General features: G+C 44.2%; 1 protein-coding gene across 4 annotated transcripts in view; it reads right to left on the bottom strand.

The window, feature by feature from the left end:
- TMEM266 (transmembrane protein 266) overlaps positions 1-15212 on the bottom strand; it is a 103855-nt gene that overhangs the window by 66912 nt on the left and 21731 nt on the right. The window contains exon 1 of one of the 4 annotated variants that reach the window (XM_084293673.1): positions 10352-10446. The exons of 2 other annotated variants lie outside the window; for them this stretch is intronic. The gene's annotated coding sequence lies outside the window, so the exon portion shown is untranslated. Of the gene's footprint in view, positions 1-9956; positions 10207-10351; positions 10447-15212 lie in introns of those variants that run through there. One more of the 4 variants, XM_084293671.1, reaches the window with a different exon arrangement.

Here is a 15212-nt window from a genome sequence, read left to right as displayed (position 1 = left end):
GACATTAAATTCCCAACTGGCCACTGGAGTTGTCAATGGCCACTGGCAAACACCACGGCAGAGTAGGGAAGCACCCGGGTGCAGCACGCAGACTCAGTGCTGTAGCTGTATACCACGCTCCTGGGCTGGACCACAATAATCCTAACACTTCAGACCTTTGGGGTGCGAGCATACCTAGCCTGGTACAAGGGAAGTCATTAGAAGTGGCACACCGTGTAGCTTCATGGCCCACAGGAGAGAAGTGGAAAAGATCACATACCACTCTGTGGTACACCAGCTATGAGCTTTACCAGCAAGTCCTTTCTCTCTCCTTTCCTTGTGAAGATGCACACTTGTCGTAAGAGCGCAAACACGTAAGCATCCCCAGAGAGGCTCTGACGCTCTTTTACTGCATTTCCCAGAAAGCAGCCAATTTTGCCAGGTCAGGAGAATTTGTCATCTTTTCTACAAGTTATAAGGCACAAAGAGAAAACTAAAGCCAAGTTCAAATGTTCATTGTCTTCCCTTGCTCTAGCACTTCACTCTGCTTCATTTTTCCCCTCCTAAGGACAACTTTTGCCTTTGGCTTCATATCTGCTCCAGTCACAGAGCTGCTTGGTAGTAGCTGAAGATGCGTTACATTCTGCCCTTTTCTCAAACCTGAATAACCCAGACAACTCTCTGCTCTTACTAATGCTGCTATTTAAACACCACTAACTCAAACTTTTGCCCATCACTTCCACAATATTTCCAATTAGCCACTTTTAAAGCAAGCCACAGCATTTTAGCTGCGTACTCAGTCTCTGGAGTGAACAAGAACTGGTTTCAACTGAGAGGTTCATCTCGTCACTGCTCGGGCCAATGGCTTCATGAGCAGACCGCTAGACCAGCATTTCTGACAGCATTTTGCTAACAGATTCCTTACAGACGTGCTGCCAGATCTGCCCCACTCATGGCTATGCTGTTAAGTATGGGGTTCGGGTGAAAAAATTAAAAATAAAACACACACACAAGGAAATGATTTCCTTAGTTCACTGTCAGTTTTGTTGGTTGAAGGGTTACTGAGATCATGGACACTGCCCTCTTGCTACCCATTTTTCATGTGTGTTCTGGCAGCTATATACAGCTAGACAGATCCCTTTATGTATGATAAATGCTTCAATCACTGCCATCTCCTTAGGGAAGGCAGAGAGTGCTGATCACAGCTCAAAGAGGTACATAGCTCACTCGGAAAATACAGCTTCTCTACTGCAAGGCAGACTGATCTTCTGCAGGCTGAACAGTCACAGATACAGAACATGTGGCCAGTTAGCTGAACACGCTGGGCTCCCACTACTTTGAGAAGGTTTGAATGCTTCTGCTGTCCTTTAAGGCAATTGTTTTATCACATCATTGCTTTTTCTTTCAACTCCAGTTTAGGAAAAAAAAAAAAAAAAAAAAAAAAAAGGATGCTTGGCTTTTAAGCAGAATGAAATCCATAGAAAGAGGTTTGTCCATCAAGACCTGTTCCCCAGGTGCTCTAAAGCAGATTACTGAAGCACCTGGGGATTTTGCCAAGCTGACAATTCACTCCAGTCAGGAACTCACACGCCCCAATGAACCTGTGATCTTACTTTAGATCATGCTCTGACACATTTGCAAGAACTATCAGCTATTGCCACTGCAGTCAGTTTCCTATTTTACTTTATAATCTTCAAAGCATTAAAATCTAAATTATTTGTAAGGTAGAGCTACTCGTTCTTCCACAGAGAAGGAAAACAAGGTATAGTGACTGAGAAAGACTCACTATTTCTGTCGAAAATTCCACTTGCATGCCTTAAATCAAATAATGAAGGAGAACAAGTTTTTGTTTTCCTCCTTTTTCTCCTCCCAGGCAGCTTGGTAAGCTTCTAGACAGTTTTAAACATACTGTATTAAGAAAAAACAACACCCCGAAGATTAAACAGTCTGTACAGCCCTGAGTGTTGCTGCAGGCAAACACACATAACAAAATTAAATCTGATAAACCACAAAACATCTTAGACACTTGCAGAACTTCAGGTACCACACAGAAAGTAGAAGTGCAACAAAGGTAGTAAATATGCAGCCTCTGGTGTTGTAAAAACTTTCACAGAACTCAATTTAGTTCTTCCACCAGCCAGATAACATATCAAATATGCATATTTTATATATTTCAAACCTAGGCTTGGAATGCAAACATTGCCATTATCTGTTTAATGCAAACCAATTATTGAAGGCATAATGAAACTACTGGCAAAGTTCTAAATGCTGATATGCTATTGATAATATGATGTCTCCTGACCTGCATGTAATTAAAGGTTTCAGACACATTACGTTCTTCTGCCAAATGCTGTTCATGCAGCATGCGTTACATACCCAGTAAAACTCACAGAAAAAAAAAACCAACACAGCCTATTTCAGCCCACTCATTGCTTTGTTAAACTGCATAAACAAAAGCAGTACACAGTCTCAAGATGAGATGTCCTTCCTTTTAGGGAAGGAAGACACCACTGTCACCACCTGTGTTTTCTGCAATACCAAATTCTCCATTATGTAATTCACGGACCTCAACACCGGATTTCCCCTTTCCTACCTTCAATCTACAACAAAGCATCCTGCGTTGTGTTATGGTAGCATCGTAATCAAGATAAGGATTTCACTTACACTAGACAGTACCTGGACAGAAATCTCCTGTCCCACACAGCTGACAATGTAAGCGAATACAGCTCAAGGCTGCCTGTGAAAGTGCTACTCGGTACTTTTAGATGAGGCCGTGGGCCATTTCTCAATAGATGAGCTGGTGTACGTCATGGAATGCAGCAAACTCCAACTGGGTACTAGCTGATGACAGTCACCTTGTCACTCTGAGACCTGGCTGCATTTCTCAATGCATCAAGCAAGCAAATAACCAGTTAGTCTTTGCTATTCATTGCACCCAGCACTTTTGTATTCAGATTGACAGGTTATCAGCTACTGTGGCTGCAATACCTTCCCTCCCCCCAAAAGTAAAGTTACCTGACACAGCTAGAAGTTCTTCAGGAGCAACAAGCAGCACATTCAGTTTGGGTGCAACATCCAGCCTCCAAAGCAAGAAGGACCAAGTTTCTTTCCATAGTTCCCAAACTTCAAAGGAGTCTAAGTGAGTTGCCAAAGAAAGTTTTTAATCAAAAGCAAAAGTAAGGAAATAAAAAACTTAAAACTGGACAGTATGTAGCTCAATATTCAATACCCTCAAAAGGGGTTGTAAAAGTCTTTGAGCCCCTATTCCTCCTGCTGTAGAGGGAATCCTCTGCCTTGCATTCCAGGCCTTCCCAGCATTTCAAATACCCTCATTTGCACATCAAAACTCCTCTACTGTCTGGCAGTACCTGAAGCTTGGGCAGTAGCCGAAGAGCTGCACTTCAAAAGGAGAAATAATAGACTCCTGCTTAGCTGGAGCTGTCTCATTATACCTGCACAAGTTATTTTTGTTTCTAGGGTTAGAACAGCAGATGCAAGAAGGCCAGTGTCTTTAAATACCATCTAAACCCCTCATCTAATACTAGTCTTGCAAGTCACTATGATGACCTGATCCTCGCTTCTAGGACCGTAGACAAATTGCCTTATCAGTTTTTTATGCTCACAAAAAGCAGACTACTAAAGATTTTTTCCCCCCTTTGTCACATTACAAGTCAATAGCAGGGAGCCAAGTTTGGTGAAAATATCCACGAAAATGAACATGCCACAATTACATCCATCAGGGACTTAACCTTCAGCAAGCTCCTGAGTACTTAAATAATGTATTTCACAAGACTTCACCGCAAGTCATACAACATCCCGCACTGAAACAACCCAACCACCACACAAACCGCCCCGTCTCTGACTGACGGCTGCACCCCACCAGCGGGACTCCCAGCGCTACCTGCTTGCTGCCCCAAACACCACTCGGTATTCCCACGGTCAGCCTAGTTACACGACTGGGTACTGAGGGTTAAACTTCTGCTTTAAAATACATTAATACAAAGAGCATCTGCTCAAAAACATTTCCTGTGATGTTATGTTTGAAATGTGAGTTTCAAACTCACACTTGCTCTGAAAATTTCATGTGAGCTTCCCATTGAATATTTAAGTACAGGGCAAAACCTTCTTTGCAGGAAAAAAAAAAAAAAAAAAAAAAAAAGAACAACAACAACAAAAGATATCAGTGCCACATTAAAAACTTGACTGAGCTTTTGCTTAATACAAAATAAAAACCTTAAGGAATGAAGTGAACTTCAACTCTAGCCACTCTCCACCCCCCGCCCCCCAAGCCCAACCTATTCCTAGCAGCCCCCCAGCACTTTCACTCCCACAGCAGGGGCGCTGAAGCTCTCTTACATAACAAACCTGCAGGTAACTACCAAAGATGAGAATCCCTGACCTAAGCAGCAAGCAAGATGGCTTCAGGTAAATCACTAGCTTCTGATTCTCCCACCGGCTTTCTGGTTTCATAATCAGTGTTTCCAGTATAAAAAAAAAAAAAAAAAAAAAAGAGGATTTTCCATGTTCTTACATGGAAAAAACACTATTGGTTGAAGAAGCAAACCATACAGAAGAGTAAATGCAATTTATTTCATACATACTACAGTATGAATTTAGTGTCTGTTATGCACTTAAAAAGACTGTTACAAGCCTGTGCTAGGATGGGAAAGTGTCAGCAGAATATTTAGTGGTGTGTGTAGAGTATTGCCTCCATAACTAAGGTTTTCCTACACATCTATCACCATTCACAACGTTACCTTATAAACTCCCCTGGGACAGGACTTGTCTTTTATCTCTACTTGAGCAGTCCATACCACAGTCCAAGTCCCTGTCTTTGCCTTAAATACAAGCATAGCACAAGTAATTTTAAAGACAGAAGCCTGAAAGTGTTCATAGAGCACCCTTTGTGTTCGCTCCCTACTTAATTCCCATTTACAGTTCAGAATAAACACTTCAGCTGTCACTCTGTTACCAGTTTTACCTCCGTAAGAAATGTCAGATGGGCCAAATTTGCCTGCATAACGACCTCACAGTAAGCGGCAACCAGATGGACAGCACATGGCCATATGCTCTCCTTTGCTGAAAGGTGAAGCGAGCAAATATGATCAGAAAAAAAAGGAAGGAGAGTGGGGAAACAAATACCACTGCAGTACACCCAATAAGTCGTGCACACGCTTTCCTCCCAGAAGCGCATGCAAACTTTTCCATTCCTTGTACCTGGGGATCTGACCTGCAGGGAAGTGAGGGCAATCCTTAGGGGGGCAGTACAACCACGGTACAGGTGCGGGGCAAGGACCTTCATCGCCATGGCCCCAGGGTAACGGGAAGAGAAGGGAACACAGACAGGCATGGCACAGCTGCAGAGGCCTCTTCCAACACACCACCAAGAGCCGGGAGGTTCAGAAGCTGCGCCCCCTCTGCACCATCCTCTGAGGTTTTCTTGCCCAGAGATATCATGTCAAAAACTTTTAGGTAAACCTCGATGTTACCTAACTGTCGCATTGCTCTTTCAGCGGGAGGAGACAGTTCAGCCAAATTACATCTCCAAGGAGTACCTGCCCTTTTGAACTAATCCTAAAAATAACACCTTTCAAAGTTAAGCACATCTATTTTGTTACACTACTGCTCCCTGCTCAGAAAGTCCTTCTTAAAAAAAAAAAACAAAAACAAAACAGTAATATTGCTGAAGGTGGCAGCTGGTAATAGACAAAAAAATAAATATAGGCAAGAAAAAGATAGTTGTTTTTTTGTTTGTTTTCTATTTTTAAGACCTTTGTGCAAGTTAACATGCACCTTGACCCATATCTCACTTTCCTTTTCAAAAGAGGCTTTCAAAGCTAGCTTTATCATTCCAGATAAGAATGTGATAACTTACTAGACACGGGTTATAAAATCCAGGTAGCTATTACATACAAAGAAAAGTTGTGGACTGTGCACTAGCTGAGACATCATACACCTCTTGTTTACATCGTGGCTGTTTGATATTAATTATTACTGACAGGAGCTCTCTAGTTCCCTTTAAGAAGAGATTTTTTTTTTTTTAATTTGCACTATCACCTAAATGAACTGGTTGTCCAAATTATGGATTTTTTTATAAGACATTATTTGATAGACTTGAGAACAAGTATTTAAGGTAAAACATTAAAATCAACAGCCAAAGTCACACCAACTTCAATGAACTTTGTACTTTGCTATTTTTTATATATGAATTTTCATTTTCTCTTAGCAGAAAAAGCTGGTAGGTACACTTAAGCCTCAGATGTAGCACTTCCCACTGTGAAGACTTGCAACTTTTTGATAAGCTCTGCCACTTGCCTTGTTTGCAGGCAGCCTTTGAAGCTGTCTGGGACAGCAGAGATACTCTGTCTCATGGCAATCCATGCAACTGAATGGTTTTCCTTTGCCTTTTTTTTTTTTTCTCTTAAGAAAAAATATCCACTGGCCACAAGCTCCATGTACGCCATGGCTGGGCAGCTTGCACTGCTGGCACAACAGCAGCAGACAAGTGCCATGGAGCACTTAGGGCTTGCTGAAGCAAGAACACCGAGAGGCAGGAGAGAAGACAAGACAGGTCAGACTTCACCCATTGTTTCCCTAGACAGAGCACAGACCCCAGAGGTCCTTCCTCACCCACAGAACAACCACCTCACCGAATAAGGCAGTTGCATGAACTAGCAGCTACTGCTGAAGACTCAAATCTCACTTTGGGATTCGTTAAGGTCAAGGAGGGAAGTTATACCTCTACGTATATTTTTATTTTATGCAATACAAAGAGGTTCCATGTTAGAACCTAACTTTGCAAGACAGCTATTCAAGTCAAAAGTTAAACTCCAGACTATTAGGAAGCATCATACTTAGTACAGCATCTGACAACCACTGTCTGCGTTGGTCATCTTTTTAAACGTTAGAATCACATGCTATGTTTCTGCAAGTCATTGGCTCATTCAGTGTACAGGCAGAGCTAAGTCTCTCCATCTCTAAATCAGACGGTTTCTGACTTACAGGTCTCTGATTTTGCAATCAAAACATTTGAACATACATTTTAACACATTGTGTTAATCAGCATACAACACCACAGGTGCACGAGGCATTTACGCAATGCAGGGAAAGATGCAGTACTCGCCACAAGGCTTCCAATTGGAAGATGTTAAAGCAACACTAGACCCTAGACAAGATGAAACAAAAGTGAGACAGAGGGACAACCTCTTCATGCTGAAGTTATTATGGTCTTGAATAAAAAGGAAATAAGCAGATGTATTTTATATTGCTTAGGTACTGACAAGAATCATTAAAGCTTCCCTTGCTACTTGGGTTTACAGGAGTCAGCCTTTTATTACACTCAAGGAAAAAAGTGATTTTGACAGGATTACAGGTATCTAACCAAGAGCTCATTGTGACCTTATAACTAAGGATTTAAACCCTTATGTATAGCTCTTGTTGAGCTAAATCCTACCCCCAGTAAACAGGTGGACTGAAATATAACAGACTGAAGTAAACCTTTGGTTGCGTTTCACACAGCCCTAGCTCCCACTGTACCTCCTAAGACAAAAAGTGCAAAAGAAGGTTTCAGTTCACCTTCAGCATGAGCCTCCGGAACCAAACAGAGCACACAGGGCAAGTTGTTAGCACCCTACAGTGACAACAAACTAAGGTCTATTAGGTATCACTTGAAGTTGGAATTTTTACCAAGGATGATGATGCCCACCCCCGCTACAAAGGCAATCCTACAAGTATTGATAGAGTTCAGAATTTCTTCAAGGCAAGTAAAAAACAACTCTCCATTTTCCAACCCTGCACATTCCAGATTTGCACCTCAAACTGCTAAACCTAACAAGAGTGGTGCCACCAGGTTTCAACAGCACACAGTATCAGGCTAGGGCCTGCCAGGAGAGGAAAGGGAAGAATCAAACCAGTCGTCTTCTCACGTACCAAGTAGCAACAAAGATTCTGCAAATAGCATTTTGTTGACACTTTTGATGATAACACGAGGCAGAAAGGTCTCCGTCTCACTGCCAGTAGGAGTGGTTCTGCAGCATTCACATGGACAAAGTATTCTGTCTGTTAAGTAACCCCACTGTCCAGAGAGCACCTGGGCTGAGCACTGTGCAGACATGGCATGTCTTTTGATGCTCTTGTAGAGAGAAGGCAGATGGTTTTACACTACGCAACACAATTCAGGTAATTACAATTCTATTGGTATGTAATGCATGCTAATCTAGACGAACGCTGATGATAAATTGTAGGTAAATTTGTGTCTTATCAGGGTCTTATAGGGCAATGCAATTTCTCCTCCTAACAGGGCGGAAATCACACTACAGTGAAACCACGTTCTTGATCACGCTTGAAATTTTACTTTTAGCTTAGAGGGACAGAAGTAGCAACCTGTGATGCAATACTACTGCAGAGTCAGAAACTGCAGTGTATAGCCCATCAGAGATGGAACCGTCAGCAAGCTGCCAGCTAGCAAGCTTTCAGCGAGTCTCAGCTGAACCCAAGTTGGAGAAATAGCACCACAGCACCCAGGGCGAGCAAAAAGAGCTGCACACATCTGCTACAGGGCACCTTCAGAACTACCGTCACAGGTATATACCTTACTAACCTTCAAGAACAGACACAGTGACAAGAAAAACAGCTATGCTGAGCACTGTGTTCTGCATTTACAGTCAGTCACAGTCTGAAAATACTTCAGCTGAGTAGCAGGCTTTCGCTAGCACTGGCACTGCAAGCATACACTGCTCATGTCTTAATTTTCTTGCTGACCTTTTCATAAATCCGTTGGAGCTGAGATCTTCATCTCCTTCACTGCTCCAGTACACAAGCCAGAATAGATGGTACAAACTCTTGCTACGTGTTGTTCTCTTTGCCTGATATTGTGTTTAGCGTACTTATGACATGCAAGCAACATTTAACTTTTTTAAAAACTTGGACCTCTTCTCAACCTTCAGGTAGAAAAAACACAACACTTTGTGCTAAACAGAGGATTTAATTTAGCAATTCAATGAGTAGCATCAGAACAGAGCTACAAAAACTCCACTTTCTTCCCAAACATTCAAGCATATGTGCTGCTTCAGAATACGGGCTCTTTACTCACACTGTCACTTCACTGACTGTAAGCATTCTCCTCGGAGTGCTTAGGAAACATAACACGTTTGAGGCAGTACACATTTGCTTCTTATTCAGCATCTTCAGTAACTGAGAAGCATTCCTTCCCTTTTCTGCCTCACAATACAGACCTTGTTCACAGGATCAAGTAACAGTTTTTTCCCTACAAGATAATTACCGCAAGATGTTAATCACTAAATCTTGTTGCGAGCACTTATATGCTACTACCATACAGTCCAATTTACAATATGTCCATAATGCAGTCACACTATTAATAACCCTTTTACCACCACCCTGAGTGAACTTGCAGCACCCACACAGGAACTACCAGAAAACCACTATCCACAAGCATTTGGCCACCTGAGCCACGCTCAGGTAGCAACGTTTCACAACTCATTGAAAACAGGCAAATCGCTTACCTTTCTTGGTTTGTGCAGATTTTAGTAGTAAATCACAAAAAAAAAAAAAAAAAAAAAGAGGGAATCCTGTCAGTCCTACGACAAAATGGGGATTCCTGACTCTTGTGCCTACGAGGTGACAGGTGCCCTGCGCTTAGGCAAACCTCCCTTGTCTGCTGGTTGCCTCACGAGCAGACAGCTGTAGGCAGCCTACCCCATTACTCCTTTGCTCCCTTCGTACGCACACAACCCCTTGCAGCTATCACAGCGTTGCCAGCTGCACGCCCGGTCCAGCACACAGCCCGCAGATCGGTCTGCTCACAGACACGCGTGTGAGAACCAGATCCCGCCGGAGACGTTTGCCGGGCTCCTTCCCCGGACTCGGGGGACACGCGCGCTGTTCCCCTCAGGTCAGCCGCAGCACGGCAGCGCTCGCGGTCACAGCCCCGCGCTCCCACAGCCCAGCGGGCCCGGTACCTCTGTCCCGCTGGCAGCAGGCACGCGGCCGGTCCCCTCGGCCCGAGCGGCTTCCACCTCAGCAGAGGCCGGCCCCGGCTGCGGCGGCACCGAGGCGATACGGGGGGCAGGAGGCTCCCCCCCGAGCGCCGGGGCCTCGGGGTCTGGCAGCGAGCGAGCAGCCGGGCAGCGGCGGCACCTCCCGGGCGGGACCCGAGCCCCGCAGCGGGCCCGAGGGGCCCCAGCCGGCCGCGGCCGAGCACGGCGGGTCCCGGCCCCGGCCCCGGAGCCCCCGGCCTCGTCCCCGCCGCCGCCGGCCGCCTCCGAACTTTCCCCGCGGCGGAGGCTGGGGCTCCCCGCCCCGTCCTGTCCCGCCCCGTCCCGTCCCGTCCCGCAGCGCCGGGCTCGGCACGTACCTGGTGCCGGGTGCCCGCTGCCGCCCGCCGCCTCAGCGCTGCCTCAGCTCCCCGCGCGGGGCCGGCGGCCGTGAGGCGAGGTGAGGGGCCGGGGGGGGGCGGCGGAAGGCGGGAAAAAGGAGGGGGGGAAGGGGGGGGGCAATGCTCGCGCGCGCGCCCGGCCTTCCCCGCGCGTCGCCTTGGAAACAGCGGGGACGTTCGGCGGGGGGGGGGGTGCGCGTGCTCGCCACGCGTCACGTGCTCGCGGCCAGCCCAATGGCGGCGGCGGGCGCTGTAGTACTACGGGAGGGGAGGGGAGGGAAGGCGAGGCTCCGGGCCCTGAGGGAGGCCCCGCCCCCAGGGGCAGGTGGGGCCCGGCGGGGGGGGGGGTCCCGGCGCGGGGTCGGGCCGGGTCCGGCGGCAGGCTGAGAGCACAGAGCGCAGAGCTGCGGGGTAAGCGGCGCCCCGAGCGCTGGGCGGAGGGCGCTGGGCTGAAGGAGCCGGTCGGTAGCGGACCCCCCGGGGCGGGCACAGCGCCTGCCTCGCTCGCCTCTTGCTGCCGCAGCGCCGTCCCCGCCGGTGACTGCCCGTGTGCCGCACCGGCCCTGCCCGGCAGCCGGCTGGTGCCGCGGGGCTCGGAGCCGGCTGCAGCCTGCGGCTCGCCTCGAGCGGAGCCCCGGGGCGCAAGGCGCGGGGCATCCCGGCGGGGCTTCCCGGGGAGCCCGGCGACAAACTCGGCGGCAGCAGCGCTGGGCGAGGAAGCGGCGAGCGCACAGCGCGAGGGAGCGGGGCTGCGGTGGCTGCTGGTGTGCAAGCCCAGCGGTGGTTTTGTCACGCACGTTCTCAAGTTTAGGCATTCTTTTTGATTGAGCTCTTCATTCCTTTCAGGCATTTGGTGGATTTCTATTTTTTTTCTGACACCTGGTCATTTGCTGTACTAAAACCAGTTACGAGCTCCATGTGGTAAGGGTGCTCGCAGCTACCCCCTAAATAAGAAAATGAACTCCTTTTAACAAGACTTGGAGATAGCTCTTAGAGGAAGCAAGAGGCGAAGGCTACTAACTGCTTGGGAGCTATCAAGGACACGTCTGAGAATGACATTTAGGTTTAATTAGCCTGCTAGCAGATAGTGCAATTCCTAAAACTTTTTCAGTACACAAATATTTGAGCTCAGTACTGAGGCAGAATGAGATTTTACTTCTTTTGTTTTAAAAATAAATACATAATGCGGTAAAATCCCATTCTTGAAGAGAGCCGTAAGGTACAACTTAATCTAAATGAGCAAACAGGGTATGTTTGAAATAGTCATGTGACTGAAATGATCTTTATTTTGGGGGAGAGCTTTTATAGAAATTAATTTTGAGTATGTTTGGATAGCAAAGAACCATAAAACAAACCCCAGATCCTTTTTCAGTGTGTTCTTTTTATCTGCTCATTAAAATAACTTCCAGTTATCATCTTTTGGGGATACTGCATCTGGTGGATGCTTCGAATAGTTAGCCATTAAAAGCACACACAAGTGTGCTTGGTAATAACAATTCACTGTTTTAAGTGTATGGGGAGTAAAGCACATGGGTTTATGTAAAGACAAATCTGATTAGTTGCCAAGGCTTTTCCCAGCCTCCAGTATGGCTGTACATTAGTGCATATTTTTGCTAGAGAGCTGAACATGCTGCAGTTTGGGGTTTGAGCCCTCAGTCTTCCCAGAAACCCAGTAGTGGTTCCCACAAAAGAACAAATGTATTATTTCCCCTAGTGCTCCAGTGCCCAAGAAGCACAAATGTGCATGCGATTTCCCACGTGGCTCACTTTAATCTGTGGCTTCTCAGCTACAGAATAGTAACCCAGTGTTTCTATAGCTTTCTCAGCATTCAACAGGGGACACACACAGAGTTCCTACCTCACAGGCCCAGTTCAGCAAAGTGAATATACTTTATACTTGAATATACTTTAATGTGGTGATTTACAGGGGACTAGGATATTTTTAACTTTAAACATGATTTAAATCCTTTCCTAAACTGAAGCCCTTGTTAACAGAATCAGATCATGAAGATGAAGATGGACAGGACTTTCAAGTAATTGAAGAAGTTGAAACGGTATCCGTATATATATCTCAGTATACAAGGTGACCTAACTTTAATGTATATAGTGTAACCTTTCAAACAATGTAACCAATATTAATATTGGTTTAGATGAAAAATGTGTAGGAAAAAGGGTAGAGCTGACCTGAACTGTCTTCAGCAAAGTAAACTGCCACAGAGCAAAATAGACTAAATTTCAGGTTAAAATACTCTAACCTGATATACAAAGTAATCTTCCAAAGATCTCCCAAGGTGCATGCAATGTAAATGTTTGAACATGCACAGAATTGCATTCCGAGTTTCTCTGAGAGTAAAGCTACAGCTGTGTCTTAAAAGAAGACTTTGAGTTTGGAAAGTGTTGAGTGGATGAACAAACAATCCTTTGTCTTGCAAGTACTGGTTCACTGCATTCACTGCACAGGTGTAAACAAGTTAGAATCAGGTTTAGCAACAACTTCTGCTGTAACAATTTGTTTTCTTTGCCTTATGTCACCATACATCAGTTTATTTTTCTAATGAGGTAGACAGCCCGATTTATTCTGTTTCAGACTGATACATACCTAAACTTCTGGTAAGAGTGAAACAAACATCTCAGAGAAAAATAGTTGCTTATATAAATAAATGCATGGTTACCTAATGATTTACTTTTAAGTCTTAAACATAAACAAGTAGACAAATCTGAAATTGTACTACTTGTTATCAAAACTTAAGCACAAAGTAGAGTTATAGATACACACATACATACCCCTGGACTGTTCAGGGGATATTTTCACTCCCTTCTTCACCACCCCCAATTTTTATGAATACGCGAGCAACAGTCTAAAAAAGTATTCTTTTAAATTATTTCATTCTCTGCAGTCAGTTTGTAAATTTGTAGTACACTGAACAAGTATAGTCCTAGTCCAAACAACCGACGAGGTATAGCACATCCATTCAACACACAACACACTGATGCAGTAAAAAACTGTCAGCTTCCTCCAAGTTATTTTCTGCTGGATCGGTGAACTTAAGCAACTCATGAAAAGGTTTAACACATACCCATAGCAGCAGAGAGATGGTGAGATGCATACCTGGCAGTAAGATAGGAAAGGAGATAGGAGATCTCCTTTTGGCAACAGCAAAATCAAGGTTTTTTGGCTGTTCAAGGGCCCACAGCCTGATTAAATCTGATAAAGGAACCAGTCTGAAATGTAGGTTATATCCTATTTATATTTTCTGTTATGAGAGCTATTGGATATTATACAGTTTTGTGGGAGATTCTGAGAAAAGGGAGGTTAAATTATAAAGCACTGCTAGCTCTAATAAAATGCAGCTTCTAATCAGATTCTTGACTGCTGCATATTTTTATAACACAATTTATATATACTGCATTGTGTGAATGTTTTGCATTCTGCAGTAAATTTCAGCTCTGGTAACCATAATAAAATACACAAGCGATTCTGTGAGCATAATGGGGTGTTACCCTACTCTATACTTGGCCTCTGTATTCATGTTTGTCTTTGTTGTAACCTGACCCACAGTGCACTACACAACTGTGTAAGTCTGAAGCCTTTTTAATAATACACACAGAATCCAGATCTTAGATGCTGAAAATAATCATCTCCAGGCTGACCTATTTCTTGTGGAAAACAGGATTTTAGTTCTGAAGTGGATAACGTTGGTTGGTTCCTTTGTGCCACGTTATTTGAATCGTGGTTGTGTACACAAAGAAAGCAAAGTTGCATATCTGTAAGACAGCCCAAGAGGACAGCCTTTGGGTGGTGACGTTGCTGTTACAGCCTGGTATCACAGGGAACTGCCATTTCAGATTTTCTTGTATGGACAGGACACTTAAAGAGCTAGAGAAGCCATTTAAGGGCCAAAGAAAAATAGAACTGTCTGCTTATAAAGTAAGTACAAACATGTTATACCTTTTGAAATGGGCCTCTAGGGAACATTTCCTTTGTACCACTAAAAGCTGTAGTTATTTCTGGTGAAATGGGCGATTTATTTTATTTGGTCATTTAACGGGCAAAAATCATTTAACTGAGGAAGAACTTTCATGTAGATGGTGCAAGGAGAAGAACTACTATATCTACTTTAAAGGTGAAAGAGAAATAAGGATTCTTTTACTGTCTGTGATTCTTTGCATTTCTTCCAATACAGGATAGTTTGCCTATTTGTTTTATTTACACTTTAAAGTATAATTAAGACCAAAAAAAATAAGAACACTGAAAAATAAAACCTTCCATGTTAGGCATGTTTAGTAACTTATTTGCTACGTTAAGCCTTGAGTTCAGCTTACAAGAAAAGAGAATGTAATAATGGTAGATGGTTGTAGAGTTGTCATGTTGACAGAAAAACAATTTCTTTACATTGCTTTTTAGCAATGTAAACTGAAAGCTGGCTTCTGTCTAGACAGTTCCTATTCCATATTTTAAAAATAATAGTCCAAATTTAGATTTGCTGACTTCTGCTGAATTCACAGCCTAGATTACTAATTTCACCTGACATTCAGATGCAAGAAGCACTCAAGTGAAACACACATGCTCTCTCCAAGAAATAAATTGTTTTTATTTGTGAAATGCAAGAACTCTACCACTAAGATCTTATCTGACTGAATAATAATAAGTCTGAGGAGTGAGTCAATTATATGCACTGACTGTCAAGGTACAAACCATAATTTAATTAGCTAGCCAGAAACAGTAATTTAGGTGCTTTAAAAGCATCAGGAATACAATTCTGAATAACCATGGCATAATGTTGTTGTTTTTGAACTTCTCGGTGTTTAGGCATGCTTTAGTATGAATTTATCTTCACTC

This window comes from Netta rufina (assembly GCF_964035555.1).
Source record: "Netta rufina genome assembly, chromosome: 11".
Classification (NCBI taxonomy): Eukaryota; Metazoa; Chordata; class Aves; order Anseriformes; family Anatidae; genus Netta; species Netta rufina.
Note: the sequence above shows the minus strand (reverse complement) of the source record. Positions and strands in the feature narration are given on the sequence as shown.